The sequence below is a fragment of the Rhincodon typus genome, chromosome 2 (genome assembly GCF_021869965.1).
Source record: "Rhincodon typus isolate 14 chromosome 2, sRhiTyp1.1, whole genome shotgun sequence".
Lineage (NCBI taxonomy): Eukaryota > Metazoa > Chordata > Chondrichthyes > Orectolobiformes > Rhincodontidae > Rhincodon > Rhincodon typus.
Window position 1 is genome coordinate 22854495 of NC_063333.1, and position 17707 is coordinate 22872201.

At 42.0% G+C, this 17707-nt stretch overlaps 1 protein-coding gene across 1 annotated transcript in view; it reads left to right on the forward strand.

The window, feature by feature from the left end:
* The first annotated feature begins 2828 nt into the window (after positions 1-2828).
* The window catches only part of wdr37 (WD repeat domain 37), a 121624-nt gene continuing 106745 nt past the window's right edge, over positions 2829-17707 (forward strand). The window contains exon 1 of the mRNA XM_020530920.2: positions 2829-2915. The gene's annotated coding sequence lies outside the window, so the exon portion shown is untranslated. The remainder of the gene's footprint in view (positions 2916-17707) is intronic.

The following is a 17707-nucleotide window of genomic DNA, read 5'->3' on the forward strand; positions in this document are numbered from 1 at the left end:
AGCTCTTGGGGGTGGGGGAGCTCAGCAGGGAGTGTCTGCAGGCCAATGGCTTAAGAAGAACTGTATTGTTTAACTTTTAACTTTATTTCTTTATGTTTCTACTTTGTACTAAGAACTGTAATGCTGAACTTTTTAACTTATTTATTTTTCTATTTTTGTACCTAAGATTTTGTATCTAGGTACCTTTGTACCTTAGATGGCACTGGGAATGATGACTTTGTACATTTTTCACTGTACTCCTGTACCCCTGTACTTCAGTACACGTGACAATAAAACCCAATTCTAATTCTAAACTTACTGATCAACCCTCCCATATTCAAGTGTAAATCAATTATATAAACCAAAAAGTGCAAGGGCACAAACACTGATTCCTGTGGGTCCCAACTGCACACAGACTTCTAGTCAGAAATACACCCTCAGCTATCACCCTTTACTTCTGGCTACTCAGCCAATTGTGGATCCAATTTGCCAAATTTCTATGGATCCCGTGGGGCTTACTTTTGCTATCAGTCTCTCATGTGGGACCTTATCAAAAACCTTGCTGAAGTCCAAGTAGACTAAATTAAAAGCATTGCCCTCATCTATAAACCTGGTCACCTTTTTGAAAAATTTAATCAAGTTGGTTGGATATGCCTTCCCCTTAACAACATCCACAGCCGGGATGGGGCAAGCTTGTTGACTGGTATACCCTGGTGACTTGTCTGAGTGCATATCTGTCAGCCACTGAGCATTTTACTGGATCTGGATGTGCAAAGCAGCTGCTGCCCTTTCCATGGAGGCAACTAAGTAATTAAATGCCACAACCACCACATTTAACAAAAGGTGAATGCACCCTTCATATTTTGCTCCAGTTGAGTGAGGACCTCTGGTATGTTCCTCTGCCTGCAGGTTGAGCATGTCAATTATAGCTGAGTAGAGAGGCACATCTCCTGCATAGCACTCAGCGGGTCTCTGCTCTGTTCTTTGAGTGCAAGAGATTTTCCTCCACCACTTGCAAGGATGTGTGACTGATCTGTCACCAGACTGTGTCCCTGAATTTAATCTAGATAGATTATCCACCAAGGTGAACGTCTCTATGCTGATGGAGGTAACAGTTGAATGCCTTATCATTACATCCTCTGCAGGTGTTCAGATATTTTATCCTCAGAGGTGCTTGTGCTAGACAGCCTCTATGGCCTCTCTATCTCGTGCCTTTGGAAAAGAGAGAATTAGTCGGTGAACATGCACAAAACCTTATGTACAATAAAATGTAAGAATGGACTAACATCTGAGATATGCAGATAACAATGGTGCTAACTAAACTCTGCTATTTAGATCTCTCAATTAGCACAGGACTAGTGTTATTCCTCACCTGCCAGCTGGACCACATCTTTAACAAAGGCGGTGAGGATGCACAGATAAAGAAAGCCTTCTCCCATCTGACCCATTTCCTTCTTGTGGTGCACTAGCTTGTCCTTCAGTGAGGTTTGGCAGGTATGATTTCTGTGCACAGCGTAACAGTTCAAGAAGAAAGCTCACTGCCACCTCTAAGAGCAACTATGGGTGGGCAATAAATGAGAGAAGGCACACAATCCCGATGACTTTTATTTGGTCATGGGATGTCAGTATTGTTGACTGGGCCAGCATTTACTGCCTAACCTCAATTTAAGAGTCAGCAGCATTGCAGATGTCAGCCACATCAGGTAAAGGATGGCCAGGTAAAGGGCATTACTGAATCAGATGAGTTTTTGTTGATAACAATCAGTAGGAGTTATATGGTCACCATGGCTCGAGTTATTTTTTAAATTCCAGAATTTTATTGAATTCAAATTTCATCATCTGTTATAGTAGGATCCAAATCCAGACCTCAAAGTGACATTACTATTGCCTCAAGGCACTTCAGCAGTACCATCAATGTTGCCTGTGCAAGATCCTGTGAATCTGCTGGGAGGAAAGACGTACCAAAACCAGCGTCCTTGACCAAGCTAATGTCCCCAGCATTGAGGCACTGACTACCTTTGATTGGCTACGATGGGCTGGGCACGTCGTCTGCATAACCGACAAGTGACTCCCCAAGCAGGTGTTCTCCTCCCAGTTCCAAAATGGCAGGCGAGCCCCAGGTGGGCAGAGGAGGCCCTTCATTGATACCCTTAAGGCCTCACTGGCGAAGTGCGACATCCCCGCAAACACCTGGGAATCATGGGTCCAAGACCATTCAAAGTGGAGGGGCAACAATGGGGAAGGCGTTGAGCACCTTGAAACTTGCCGTCAAGAAAAAAATGGAAGCTAGGGAAAAACAGCAAAAGGAGCGCGCTGCCATGCCAGTGCCCCACCCACCCCTTCCTGCCCCAAGTGTAACAGAACCTGCAGTAGCCACATCGGTCTGGACAGTCACCCACAGACGAGTGGAAGAGAGTGATCCTCAACAGTGAGGGACCGCTGCTGATGATGATGACTATTGCAATCGCCCCCCCTTAGCTTGCAAACTTAAAAAAAGTCCTCACGGAAGCATGCATTTTACAAAGTTTAATATTTTGCTTTTTTTAAACAAATAAAACCCATTCTAGTTGATGTGTAAAATGAAAATAAATACCACAGATGTATGAAGCTTTATAATGCGTGTGTGTTGTGCCATGCCTCTGGAGTAGGTGGTACTTGAATCCAAGCCTCCTAGTCTGGAGGTAGGGCCGTTACCACTCCACCACCAAAGGCCATCAAACCTAGCGCTGCAAATGGACACGTCCAGTTCGGGGGACAGAAAGGCAGCAGGCTGATCAAAGAGCATGCGCAGACGAGCACGCCGCTTGAGGATTGTAGCTGCTGCGCTTGCGCAGAGCTTCCCCCTCCCCCCCAGAACCCGCAGTCCGGGGTTGACCTTTCACCTTTCCACAGTGACAGAGCCCGGATGAGGTTGCAGGATGTCGTTTTGAAGGGAGGTGAGTGTTCGGAAAAGAGAGAATACAAACGATAAGTGGTGCCGGTGAATGGAATGGAATGGAGTGGAGTGTCCGAGAAGTGGGTGGCCGCTTTCACTCAGCCTGGTCCGGGCGGGCTGCAGCCAGCTCCTTCGGGGCAGCTGGCGCCTCGACCAGGCGTTGTCGGTGTGGGGGCACTCGGTTTGAACCCACTTTTTACATTTTTCTATCTCCCCCCATCGCCCCCATCCGCCCCATCGCTTTTCAGAGAGTTCTCACATCTCGTGGTTATGAGGGAGAGACCACCTCTTGGAACATCAGACCTGCCTGTTCCGTTTAGATTCCCTCCTCCAGTGTCAGTCCCAGTGTGTCCTATACTTGATCACCGTGCTGATCGTGAATGAGAGCCGGGCTCTCATGTCCCCCACATTAGACAAGCTGCTGTTTACTGTTCAGTTCTTGCCGCTTCCAGACCAAGTTCCTCAGAAGGAGTGACATTGCTTTTCGCTGGCTCTTGCAGTCAGCTGAGAGATGTTCCTAGCTGTTGGTGGTAGTATGCCATTTAATTTGGCCTCATAACTGTCTTTCTGTTCACCCTGTCCTCTTTGCCATTCCACATTGCTACACACACACAATGCTGATTTGGTCACCTTGAGTCGTCCATGCAAATGCCATGTCTTGAGCAGCATGGTTGCACTGTTATTGACACTAGCACAACGTGGATAGTTTTGATAGATTTAAGGATATCTGAGGCATTAATCGTCCAGCTATTAAACACAGATAAAAGGTAGCAAGGTTAGTATATTCAGTTGCTTTTGTGTTTTACCTTCCAAGAGTAATTGAGACTGACATTTTATCCCAATTTATTAACTGTGACCATCTGCATTTCACAAGCCATTCACCTATATTTCCACCAGCAAATTATTTGTCATCTTCCACATGAAATTTGGTTATCTTTATTTTTTAACATAGGGTCCATAGTCCTACAGGGCTGTTTAGGTCACTACCCTGCAGGCAAGGGGAAGAGGTTGAGAGTCCTTCAATGGTAACCTCAGCTGGTGATCATCACAAACCAGTTGCCATCTGAGTTAACTGACCCCCTTATTCTTAGTATAGACAAATGAATTAGGAGCAGAATTAGTCTTTTCAGTCCTTTGAACTTGCTCTGCTATTTGATAAGCTCATGGCTGATCTGTTTGTGGCCTCAGCTTCCCTTTCCTGCCTAGCCCCGATGACTTATGACCTTTATTAGTTATTGTTGACCATGTTAGTCCATACTGTTTATCGATGAGGTCAGTTAACATATCATCAAATGTTTTTGTAAGGGAAGGTTACTGTTAATTTTGTTATTTTCTGTGACTGCAGTTGTCGACATCATCAGTAACATTCATGATTATTTTAAAGATCTAAATTATGTAACTTGTCAATCTTTTGTAATAAAGACATTTCAGTTATATTATACCAACAGTTTATTAATTGCAGTTGTTTAGAGCTAATACAAGATAAAGGAGATAAACTGCACCTCTGGCAGCTTTCATTACGTGCTGTTTCTCAGGTGACGAGTAACTGCAGAAAATGTGCCCAGTTGTTATACAAAAGGGAGAGCAATATATGGTAGTTGTTGGCCTCTGCTTGAGCACTGCTGCTCTGGTATCCTGATTGCCAAATAAAATTGCTTTAGTTGCACTTCTATGAATTCTGTGTGATGTTGTTTTTTTTTGGAATTTGCATATGTAACATCAGACAGAGTGTTTAAATAGCAGACAGGAAGGAGGCTTTGAGATCAAGATGAGATCTGCCGTGATCATAGTGAATGGTGCAACAGACCGAAGAATTGCCTACTCCTCCTAATTCTTATGTAATCGTCAGTTATTCCTCTCGCTTATATTTTCATGAGTTGATCAACTTCTATTGTGAGATTCATTAGTCTTCACAATATGCAATGTTCAACGTGTTGACAGTAATTTCTTACTTTGCCCACGTATGAAATTTAAGTGAATGAGGCTCTGGTAAGCTTTTTTTTAGTATGCATTAGACTATTTCTCAAGAATAGAAAATCTTAGGGTTGCCGTTATCCAGAGTTGTGTGTAATACTGGGCAGGAATTTTTTTCTCAATTTGTCTCGGTTAAATTGCAGTCTCAGCTGAACCAAGTGGCAACTAGTAATAGGATTATGCTTTGCCCTTCTTTTGATCTGTAGTGGTGTTGCAGAGACAGTTCAGCCACCTTAATTTTTTTGGATTTCTGGATAATGGCTGTTGACTGATGTGAGTCATGAAACATAACAATGTAAGAACAAGACTAAGTCATTTGACCCCTGGAGCTGATGCCACTTTCAATTAAATTGTGTCTGATCTGTATTTTTAACTAATAATAGCCCAACTTGATTCTTTAATATCCTTCACAAAAATCTTTCAGTCTAAGTTTTTTGAACTTAATGAATCACCAAATCTCAGCATTTTTTTGGGTAGGAGGGTGCAAGATCCCCTCCATTTTTGTGTGAAGAAGGCCTTTCAGACAGCACAACTGAATAACCTTTACATCATTTAAGCTTGGGTCCCCTTTGTTCTCCACTCTCAAATCACAGCAAGTAGTTTCTCTTTGTCTTTGCTATGGAACTTTTTCATAATTTTTAAACATTGCAGGAACATTGGCCCTTAAATATGGATCATGGAATTTGCTTGCTTTTGTTGAAAGGAGTGATACTGCGACCAGTAACATGGTAGCTGAATGAAATGGAGGACTTGTGGACAGACTCTGTGAAAGTCAGATTAAAAGTTTCATTTAATGCAGGGAAAACTTGCATATACATTAATAAGCATTTGAATTCCTCATTAGCTTCAAAGAAAGATCTCGACCTGACAGCAACTCGCATTTAATGAAGTAAAACGTTCTATGATATTTTAAAGCAGAGTGATCAACAAAATTTTACACCAAGCCACATAAGGCATTTGGAGGGCAGATGACCAAAAGGTTGGTCGAAGTGATAGGTTTTAAGACAGGTCCTAAAGGAGGGATGAGAGGAGAAATTTGAGGATGGAATTCCAGAGTTTAGAACATGACCGATGGAAGGCATGGCTGCTGATTGGGATGTACAAGAAGCACAATTGTTCTGCGCAGTACAAATTCACGAACATGCCTTGAAAAGCCTTGCCTTTCTTTGAATAGCTCACAAGAGAAAATCTTAGATTTGGGCTAATTGTTTTACTACTCTCAATCAAGCACTTCTGAACAAAGCATGTTTCAGAAACCACGTCTTGGTGAAAGCAGCTGCTAAAGAGTTTGGGGCATGATCTTAGGTTGTTGAAATGTCTATTTTGAACTTGAAAAGATACTGTTCATTTTCATCTTTGGCTTTGGTAAATTAGAATGTTTACGTTTGTATAATTCATGTTGTGACTTGCTGTGATTTGGCAAGCAAAGATTGAGGATAAATTTATGCTGATGTGTTATTTGTTCAGGACATAGCAAAGAGGCACATTATTCCTAGCTGTTAATATCACTGTCTAATATGCTCTGTTATTTTAAGGACTCTTTTTAAGGCATTGAAGTGATGAAAAAAGGAAGTAGCAGCATGATTACCCTCCGCAAACCTCATCTAAACCTTTACTGCCTAAGGCTTATTGAATAGCAAGACTCATTCACAATGTACGCTCTTAGTCAAGCTTTGACAAAGTTTTAAAAGTTTGTGTAATTTTCAAATCTCTCTCTTGCATTGCCATTCCCTAACTATATAATCTCTTCCAGCCCTACAAATCTTCAACATATGTTCCTCTTTGCCTGCACTCTTAGAATCATAGCATCCCTACAGTGTGAAAACAGGCCGTTCGGCCCATCGAGTCCACACCCACATTCTGCAGAGCACCCCACCCTCCGTACCTTGTAACCCTGCATTTCCTACAGCCAGTCCACCTAGCCTGTGTATCTTTGGACTGTGGGAGGAAACCCACACAGACATGGGGAGAATGTGTGAACTCCACACAGACAGCTGCCCAAGGGTAGATTTGAATCTGGGTCCCTGACACTTTGAGGCAGCAGTGCTAATCACTGACCCACCATGCTGTACCTAAGTTTCCCAATTTTTTAATCACCACCATTAGCAGCTGTCAGAGCCTTAAGCTCTGGCGTTCTCTCTCTCAGCTTCTACCTTCCTTTATTTCACTTTTTTCCTTTAAGACACTGGTTAAAACCTCTTAGACTAAGTCGTCTGGTGTCATCCTCTTGCTTGGGTCAGTGTCAAGTGTTGCACTGTGACACTCCTGTGATGCACTACGGGGTGCTTTATTGTGTTCAAGGGATGTTGCTAAAATCTATTTGTGAGCTACTTAAATGCTTAGTTCATACAGTTAAATGTAAAAATGTATTTGTTTCTTTTAAGCAAAGGTACATTATATCTTGTGTGTGAATGATTTTATTTACAAGAATTACATTTTTAAAATGTAGTGCAGGCTGATTCGATTCAATTTAAACATTTGGAAAATCATGCCACAATGAATTATATGTGGTATAAATTATTTCTGTATTTTGGCTGTAATATCCCTTTAATTTTAATTTGTTAAATGTATCTTTGGTCCCAACTGTTATATTGCAAATTCATGAACACTGTTTTGAAGATTCAGTTCAAAACAGGAGATTTCAAATCAGCAAATTCTAGTCTAACATTAGCACTAAAGCAGAAAGCATTGGCTGTACACCCATCATGAAAAGCTGTCTATAGGTCTGGACAATCTTTATGCGCAATGTGTTGAGGTTTGGTCAGCAAAATAGAAAGGGAACAAACAAATAGAAATAAAAACAAATGTTAGAAATAGTGCAGAGAAAAATTGTGGTAGATCCCCAATTTTAGAGAACTGAGTTTTGAGGAACGGCTGGAAAAAATTTGTGTCCTCAGCCCTTAAATAAAACTGGGCTTTATAAAGAGTTAAAACTGGTCAATTTGAACACACTTTCACTTTAAACCACACTGCAAAAGAATGAAATACAAACTGCTTAAAAGCAGCTTTATATCTGTTAACAGGAAATGCTTTACTCGTCCAACGAGCGATTAAAATATGTAATGGTCTTCAAGATAAAATGATTAAAAGGAAAAACTCTGTCTGTCAAGATGCAATTAAGTATTAAGATATAAAAAACAAACGCTTCTGTGGAATAGTGACTGAGAAAGGCTGAAGAGACTCCCATTCTTTGAGATGCTAGGAAATGGATTTTTTTGTTTTCCAAAATAGTGTTCATATTTTATACATTTTAAGGTTTTTAATATTGTGCCAGATAACTCCACATTAAAATCCTACTAACAAGTTAATGTAGATAAGTTCAGATGTTGCTAACATCAATTTTGAGCTACTTAAATGCTTAGTTCATGCAGTTAAAAGTAAAAATGTACTTGTTTCTTTCAATAAAATATAGGTCATATCTTGTATGTAAGTGATTTTATTTACAAGAATTACATTTTAGGAATGTAGTGCTGGCTGATTCAGTTCAAACATTTGGAAAATCAGCCACAATGAAATATATATGGTATGAATTATTTCTGTATTTTGGCTATAATATACTTTTAATTTTAGTTTATTAAATGTATCTTTGGTCCCTACTGTTATACTGCAAATTCATGAACAAAGTTTTGAAGATTAAGTTCAAAGTAGGAGGTATCAAATCAAGAAATACCATCAAGGTAGTTATTGGTGGGTATTTGAGAATGTATTTGAATATTGAGCCAGGATGAAATAATGAATATCAGTGAATAATCCAGGGGATTTCACACGATTCTTCATGATCAAAACACAGCATTCTGGTTCAGCGTTTTATTTGCTGACCTCAAGTGATTAAAAATGCTATTACATCTACACCAAATACGAAATGCAAGTATTTTGTTTCAAAGTGTCTGCTTAATAAGCTGTGGTGTTTGAATTTGTATGCTATTTGGTATGTATATCTGGCTGAAATTGACTCTGAGCTCTTCGTGTTGTATTCACAGGGATAGAGGATTTTTTGTATTGCAGGATTATTAGCAATCTGGGTATTTTGGTGATGCATATTATGCCAAGCATTTTATCAGCTTAAATGCTTGTAATAGTTTATAATACCCTGTTGATAAAGTGGAACATATGCATGCTGTGTCCATATTCCAACAATCAGCACTCAGTGCACATGCTGGTTGAATCTGCTTCTACTTTCTCATGATTGCAAGCTTTTAGGTGATTGATTTATTGTCACATGTACTGAGATATGTGAAAAGTGTTGATTTGCATGCTGAACAGGCAGTTCGTACCATATAAAGTGCATCAGGGTAGCAGGACAGAGTGCAGAATACAGTGCTACAGCTGCAGAGAAGGTGTAGAGAGAGATGCCATAATTAACATTTGAGAGGTCCATTCAAAAGTCTGATAAGAGCAGGGAAGAAGCTGTTCTTGAATCTGTTCGTATGTGTATTCAAACTTTTATATCTTCTGCCTGACGGAAGAGGTTGGAAGAGAGTATAATAAGGGTGGGAGGGTCTTTGATTATATTGGTTGCTTTCCCAAGGCAGCAGGAATTATAGGTGGAGTCAGTGGATGGAAGGCTGGTTTGCATGATGGACTTTTGTGTGGTCAAGGAGGAGGTGGTAGCCTAGTGGTGTTATCACTGGACTGTTGATTCAGAGACCCAGATAATGTTCTGGGGACAAAAGTTCAAACCCTGCCATGGGAGATGGTGTAATTTGATTACAATAAAAATCTGGATGATAACAATCTAATGATGACCATGAATCCATTGTCATTGTTGGAAAAACCTGTCTGGTTCACTAATGCTCTTTAGGGAAGGAAGCTGCCATCCTTACCTGGTCTGGTCTGCATGTGACTCCAGACCCACAACAATGTGGTTGACTCTAAACTGCCTCTGAGCAATTAGCTGGCCTACACAGCGATGTCCGCATCTCGTGAACGAATAAGAAAAAAGGACTGGGCTGTGTTCACGACTCTCTGTAGATTCTTGTGGTCTTGTGAAGTGCTGTTGCCATACCACACTGTGATGCATCCAGATAGGATGCTTTCTGTGGTGTATCTATTAAAAAATTAGTAAGAGCCCTTGTGGACATGCCTATTTCTTCTAGTTTTCTTTCAAATACGTTTAGATGCCTCCTTTGTCTTTGAGTATTTTGCAACCTTCTATCTGATGTTATTTTTGGCTTGTTTTGTTCTGCCTTGTTTTTCTAATCTCAATCTGGCTGACAGGCATAGCCAAAATACTCTTTGAGAAAAATGCATTGTATGTGGTAAAACAAGTTGAGGACAGTATCACATTGAACAAACACTGCACAAACCTGCAAGGATTCAGAAAATAGGTCAGATTGCAAGAAATTAAAGTTGTAATAGTCTCAGAGGATAATAGACTGATCACCCATTAGAGGGGGGGATGGCCCTCTAATAATGCTTGTACTGTCTTCCCCTTCCTGTCAAACTCTGGTAATCATTACCAAAATAGTTGTCCTGCAATAGCTCCATATCTTTTAGCTTTGAAGCATAGGAATATAGGAGCAACAGTCATTCATTTGGTCCATCAAGTTCCTGCTTTCCCCCTTACCCTTGGATTCTTTTCATCCCAAGAGCTATATCTACATATTTTTTGAAAGTGTTCAGTGTTTTGACCTGAACAGTTTCCTGTGGCTGACAGTTCCGCAGGCTCACCATTCTTTGGATGAAGAAATTCCTCCTCATCTCTGTCCTAAAAGGTACCCATTACCCTTAGACTGTGACCCCTGGTTCTGGACTCTCCCTGGTCATGAAGAACATTCTTTCTGAATCTACCTTGCCTAACCCTGTTAGAATTTTATTGGTTTCAGTAAGATACCCCCCACTCCCCAAATTTTTATAAACTCTAGTGATCGAGACTAATCAATTCAGTCTCTCCCCATCTATCAACCTCACCATCCCAGGAGTCAGTCTGGTCAACCTTCTTTGTACTCCCTCTGTAGCCAGAGTATCCTTCCTCAGATAAGGAGACCAGAACTGCACACACAATTCCAGGTATGGTCTTACTAATGCCCTTCACAATTACAGAAAGACATCCTTGCTCCTGTACTCAAATCCTCTGACCTATGAAGACCAACATACCATTTGCCACCTTCACTGCCTGCAGCACCTGCATGATTATTTTCCCTAACTACTGTATGAGGATACCCGATCTTGTTGCACCTCTACCCTTCTTTTTTGCCATTCAGATAATCTTCCTGCCTGTTCGTGCTATCAAAGTGAACAACCTCACCTTTATCTACATTCTACAGCTTCTGCCATATATTTGCCTATACCTGCCCAGATCACTTTGAAGCCTCTCTGTATCCTCAGAGTAGGTAATTGAATGATGTAGAAGGAATTGGGAATGTTGTTGGGTGAATGATAAGTTTGTGGATGACATAAAGCTCAACTGGGTAGTTAACAGTGAGGAGGAAGATCTTGCTGTATTTTCTAGATGGCATGAAGTTAAATGAAATGGATGTCCACAGAGACTTGGGTGTTCAGGTGCATTGATCTTTAACTGCCACAAACAGGTACAGAAAATAATCAAGAAAGCTAACGGTGTCATGGTTTTTACATCTGGAGGGCTGGAGTGTTAGGACACAAGTTATGCTTGGAACACTGAGAGCAGATCTGGGCACCACACCTTCGGGAAGATATATTTGACTTGGCCTTGGAGGGAGTACAGCGTAAGTTTGCAAGAATGATACCTGGACTTCAAGGGTTAAGTTATAAGGAGAGATTATTCAAATTAGGTCAGTTTTCTCTAGAAATTGGAAGGTTATGGGGTGATCTGATCAAAGTTTTCAAGGTATTAACAGGAAAAGAGAAGGTTGATAAACAATTTCCACTGGTTGGGTATTCTAGAACTACGGGGCATAGCTTTGAGGTTTGGGCCAAACTGTTCTGGAGGGATGTTAGGCAGCACTTGTACATACAAAGGGTGGTAGATGTATGGAACTTCCTACTATAAACTGATGCCAGATCAGTTGTTAATTTTAAATCTGGGATAGGTACATTCTTGTTAAGCAAAATTATTTAGGGGTATGGGCCAAAGTTGGTAAATGGAGCAAGGCCACAGATCAGCCATGATCTCATTGAATGATGGAACAAGCTGAAGAGGCTGAAGGTTCTATTCTTGTTCAATGTTCACATATAGGTTACAGGAAGATAGAGATGGATTGGTCAGGGACAGATAGAGCACTGATCGGTGTAAGGCCATGTACTTGGGAAGAAGTAACAAGACAAGAGAGTACTCAATAATAATAAAAAAAAGTCAATGAATGGCAGGACAGTTGGAAGTACAGAGTAACAGAGGGGGCTTGAGGTACTTATCCACAGATCCTGGAAGGCGGCAGGACAGATTAATGAGGTAGTTAAGAAGGCATTTGAGCTAGTTGTCCTTATTAGTCATGGCATAGATTACAAGAGAATGGAGGTAATGTTGGAACTGTACAGGACTTTGGTTAGGCCACATTTGGAGTACTATGTGCCGTTGACGTCACAGTGTTATGGGAAGGATGTGATTCTCAGGAGTAGATGCAGAGGAGATTCACGAGGATGTTGCCTGGTTTGGAGCTATGACGAGAGGCTGGATAAGCTCAGGTTGTTTTCTTTCGAGCAGAGAAGACTGAGAGGGAACCTCATGGGAGTGTGTAAGAGTGTGGGGGCATGGATGAAGCGGATAGGCAACAAATGTTCCCCTTAGTTGAAGGGTGAAAAATAAAGGGACATAACTTAAAGGTAAAGGTTTAGAGGGGATTTGAGGAAAAACATTTTCATGCAGAGGTTGGTGGGAATCTGGAATGTTCTGCTGGAAGGTAGTTGAGGTGGGAAAAATTCAAACCTTAATGACGTACCTGGATAAACCTTTGAAATGTTATAATTTTTAAGACAATTAGCTACACCCTGGAAACTGCAGGTTTACAGTAGTTTTGCTGATGCAGACTTGATGGGCCGAATGGCCTTTTCTGTACTGTATGATTCTATGAGATCCTGTCACTTCTTACTATCTTCCTTGTGTCATCTGCAAACTTGGAAATATTACACAGTTTGCTATCTAAATCATTAATATATATATTCTAAATAGCTGCGGCACGAGCATGAGTCCCTGTTCTATTCCACAAGTCACTGCCTGCCAGTTGGAAAACATTTATTCGCACTCTTTGTTACCTGCCTGCCAACCAGTTCTCAGTCCATTTCTGTACATGGCCTCCATCCATGTGCTTTAGTTTTGCTTGTTAATCTCTTATGTGGGAGCTTTAGGGTGGCTAAACAGTTGGTGTAGGAGGGAGGGTTTCAGATATCTGGACCATTGGGATCTCTTCTGGGGCAGGTGGGACCTGTACATTAAGGACGGGTTGCATCTAAACTGGAGGGGCACAAGTATTCTGGCTGGGAGATTTGCTGGTGTCCTCGGAAGGATTTAAACTAGCTTGGAAATGGGGTGGGAACCAAAGCAAAGGTGAATTGACTGAAAGGGAACTAGAGAATAGGGCCAGTAAGACTGAGGAAGAGCAGGCAGGGTGTGTTTGCTGATCAAAATGGGTCTGGTGGACTGAAGTGCATCTGTTTTAATGCGACAAGTGTAACAGGTAAGGCAGATGAACTTGGAGATTGGGTTAGTACTTTGAACTATGATGTTGTTGCTATTACAGAGACTTGGTTAAGGGAAGGACAGGACTGGCAGCTTAATGTTCCAGGATACAGATGTTTCAGGTGGGATAAAGGGGAATGTAAAAGGGGTGGGGAACTTGAACTACTTGTTAAGGAGAATATTACAGCTGTACTGCAGGAGGACACCTTGGATGGCTCATACAGTGAGGCAATTTGGATAGAGCTCAGGAACAAGAAGAGTACAATCCTAATCTTTGGGGTTTACTATAGGCTTCCCAACAGCTAGTGGGAAATAGAAGAACAGATATGTAGGCAGATTTTGGCAAGATGTAAAAGTAACAGGGTTGTTGTTATTGGTGTTTTTAACTTCCCATATCTTGGCTGGAATTCACTTAGTGCTTGGGGCTCGGATGGGGCAGAGTTTGTAAGAAGCATCCAGGAGGGCTTCTTGAAACAGTATGTAGATAGTCCAGCTAGGAAAGGGGCCATCTGGACCTAGTATTGGGGAATGAACCTGGCCAGGTGGTCGACGTCTCAGTAGGGGAGCAGGTCTGGAACAGTGATCACAATTCAGTAAGCTTTAAGATACTGATGGATAAAGATAGGTGCAGTTATGAGGTGAAGGTGCTAAATTGGGGGAAGGCTAATTACAACAATATTAGGTAGGAACTGAAGAATGTAGATTGGAGGCAGATGTTTGAGGGCAAATCAACATATGGTATGTGGGAGGCTTTCAAGTGTAAGTTGCTGGGAACTCAGGACTGGTACATTTATGTAAGAATGAAGGATAACTATAGCAAGTTTAGGGAACATTGGATAATGAGAGATATTGTGAGCCTGGTCAAAAAGGAAAAGGAAGCATTTGTCAAGGCTAGGAGGCTGGGAACACATGAAGCAAGGATGGAATACCAGGAATGTCAAAAGAAACTTGAGCAAGGAGTCAGGAGGGCTAGAAGGGGTCATGAAAAGTCATTGGCCAACAGGATTAAGGAAACTTCCAACGCTTTTTATGCATATATAAAGAGCAAGAGGGTGGACAGGGAAGGGAATTTATGTGTGAGCCAGAGGAAATGGGCCAAGTATTAAATGGGTACATTGTGTCAGTATTCACCATAGAGAAGGACTTGGTGGATGATGAGTGTGGGGAAGGGTATGTCGATAGTTTGGGACCTGTTGAGGTCAAAAGGGAGGAGGTTTTGGAGGTCTTGAAAAACATTAAGGTAGACAAGTCCCCAGGGCCTGATGGGATATATCCCAGAAAACAGAGAGACAAGGGATGAAGTTGCTGGGGCCTTGAGAGAAATCTTTGTATCCTCACTGGCTCCAGCGGAGGTCACAGGATTGGAGAATAGTCTATGTTGTTCCTTTGTTTAAGAAGGGTGGCAGGGATAAGCAGCTAATTACAGGCCACTGAGCCTTATGCCAGTGTTAGGGAAATTATTGGAGAGGATTCTTCAAGAGAGGATTTGCTCCCACTTAGAAATAAGTGGGCGTATTAGCGAGAGGCAACATGGTTTTGTGAAGGAGAGGTCATGTCTCACTAACTTGATTGAGTTTTTTGAGGAAGTGACGAAGATGATCGATGAGGGTAGTGCAGTGGATATTGTCTGCATGAATTCAATAAGGCCTTTGACAAGGTCCCTCATGGCAGACTGATACAGAGGGTAAAGCCACATGGGGTCAGAGGTGAGCTTGCAAGATGGATAAAAAACTGGCTTGGTCATAGAAGGCAGAGGGTAGCAGTGGAAGGGTACGTTTCTGAATGGAGAGCTGTGACTAGTGGCGTTCCTCAGGGATCAGTGTTGGGACCTTTGCTGTTTGTAATGTATGTAAATGATTTGGAGGAAAATGTAATTGGTTTGATTAGTAAGTTTGTGAATGACACAAAGGTTGGTGGAATTGCGGATAGCAATGAGGACCGACAAAGGATACAGCAGGATATAGATTGGTTGGTGACTTGGGCAGAGAGATGGCAGATGGAGTTTAATCTGGAAAAATGTGAGACAGTGCATTTCAGAAGATCTAATCCATATGGAAAATATCCAGTAGAACATAGAACATAGAACATTACAGCGCAGTACAGGCCCTTCGGCCCTCGATGTTGCGCCGACCTGTGGAACTAATCTGAAACCCATCTAACCTAAACTATTCCATTATCATCCATATGTTTATCCAATGACCATTTAAATGCCCTTAAAGTTGGCGAGTTTACTACTTTTGCAGGCAGGGCATTCCACGCCCTTACTACTCTCTGAGTAAAGAACCTACCTCTGACATCTGTCCTATATCTATCACCCCTCAATTTAAAGCTATGTCCCCTCGTGCTAGCCATCACCATCTGAGGAAAAAGGCTCCCACTGTCCACCCTATCTAATCCTCTGATCATCTTGTATGTCTCTATGAAGTCACCTCTTAACCTTCTTCTCTCTAACGAAAACAGCCTCAAGTCCCTCAGCCTTTCCTCATAAGACCTTCCCTCCATACCAGGCAACATCCTGGTAAATCTCCTCTGCACCCTTTCCAATGCTTCCACATCCTTCCTATAATGCGGTGACCAGAACTGTACGCAATACTCCAAGTGCGGCCGCACCAGAGTTTTGTACAGCTGCAACATGACCTCATGGCTCCGAAACTCAATCCCTCTACCAATAAAACTTAACATACCGTACGCCTTCTTAACAATGCTATCAACCTAAATGGCATAACCCATAAGAGTACTGATAGACAGAGGGACCTGGGTGTACAGGTACACAGGTCGCTGAAAGTGGCAACGCAGGTGGAGAAGGTAGTCAACAAGTCATACGGCATGCTTGCCTTCATCGGCCAGGGCATTGAATTTAAAAATTGCCAGGTAATATTGCAGCTTTATGAAACCATAGTTAGACCACATTTGGAATACTGTGTTCAATTCTGGTCACCACATTACCAGAAGGATGTGGTGGCTTTGGAGAAGGTACAGAAAAGATTTACCGGGATACTGGCTGGTAGGGGGGCATTAGCTATGAGGAGAGGTTGGAGAAACTTGGGTTGTTCTCACTGGAACGCCAGAGGTTGAGGGGCGACCTGATAGAGTTCTGCAAGATAATGAAGGGCATGGACAGAGCGGACAGTCAGAAGCTTTTTCCCAGGGTGGAAGAGTCAGTTACTAGGGGCCATAGATTTAAGGTGCAAGGGGCAAGGTTTAAGGGTGATGTATGAGGCAAGTTTTTTACACAGAGGGTGGTGGGTGCCTGGAACTTGCTGTCGGGGGAGGTAGTGGAAGCAGATACAATAGTGACTTTTAAAGGGCGTCTTGACAAATACATGAATAGGATGGGAATAGAGGGATACAATCCCTGGAAGGGTCGGGGGTTTTAGTTGTGATGGGCAGCATATCGGTGCAGGCTTTGAGGGTTGAAGGGCCTGTTCCTGTGCTGTAATTTTCTTTATTCTTTGTTCTCTTATTAAAGGCCTTTTCTGTATTGGTAGAAATCTTTCACCAGCCTACATATCTCCCATTCCCCAACTCTACCCCCTCTAATTAGTTTAAAGCCTTCTCTCCACCATTCTCAACTTCTCTATGCAATTCATTTTGAGCCTGGTCCCAGCAAGGCTCACGTGAAGCCCTTCCAAGAACATCTCCCGTCTATCCCAGTATTGGTGTCAGTGCCCTATGAATTGAAATTCACTGAAATCCTCCTACACCAATATTTGAACCACACATTTAACTTGTTGACTTTATGCATGGTTCCCCATGGCTCAGGTTGTAATTCTGAGATTATTACCTTGGAGGGTCTGCTTTTAAGTTTAACTCCTATTCAAAATCTTCCAGCAGACCCTTCTTTTCACTCCTTTCAATGTTGATAGTTCCAATGTGGGCAACAAATGCTGGATCTCTTCCCCTCTCACCCCGGATTTCTCTACAGTCTTGAAGAGATGTGCTTAAGCCTGTTTCCAGGCAGGCAACACAGATCTTAGGATTCTGCTGACAACAGGATCTGTCCCCCTAATTTTACAGTTCTCTACCAGTACAACATTCCTATTTCCTCCCCCACTTGAATGGCTCCCTGTACCATGGTATTGTGGTCAATTCTTTCATCCTCGCAGTCCCCACTCTTGTCCACACAGCTTACAAGCACCTCATGACTGTTGAGCAATTGTAGGGACATAGTCACCTTGAGAGCTTCTCTTTGGTTTCCTGTATCTGTCTCACGCACATTCGCACAT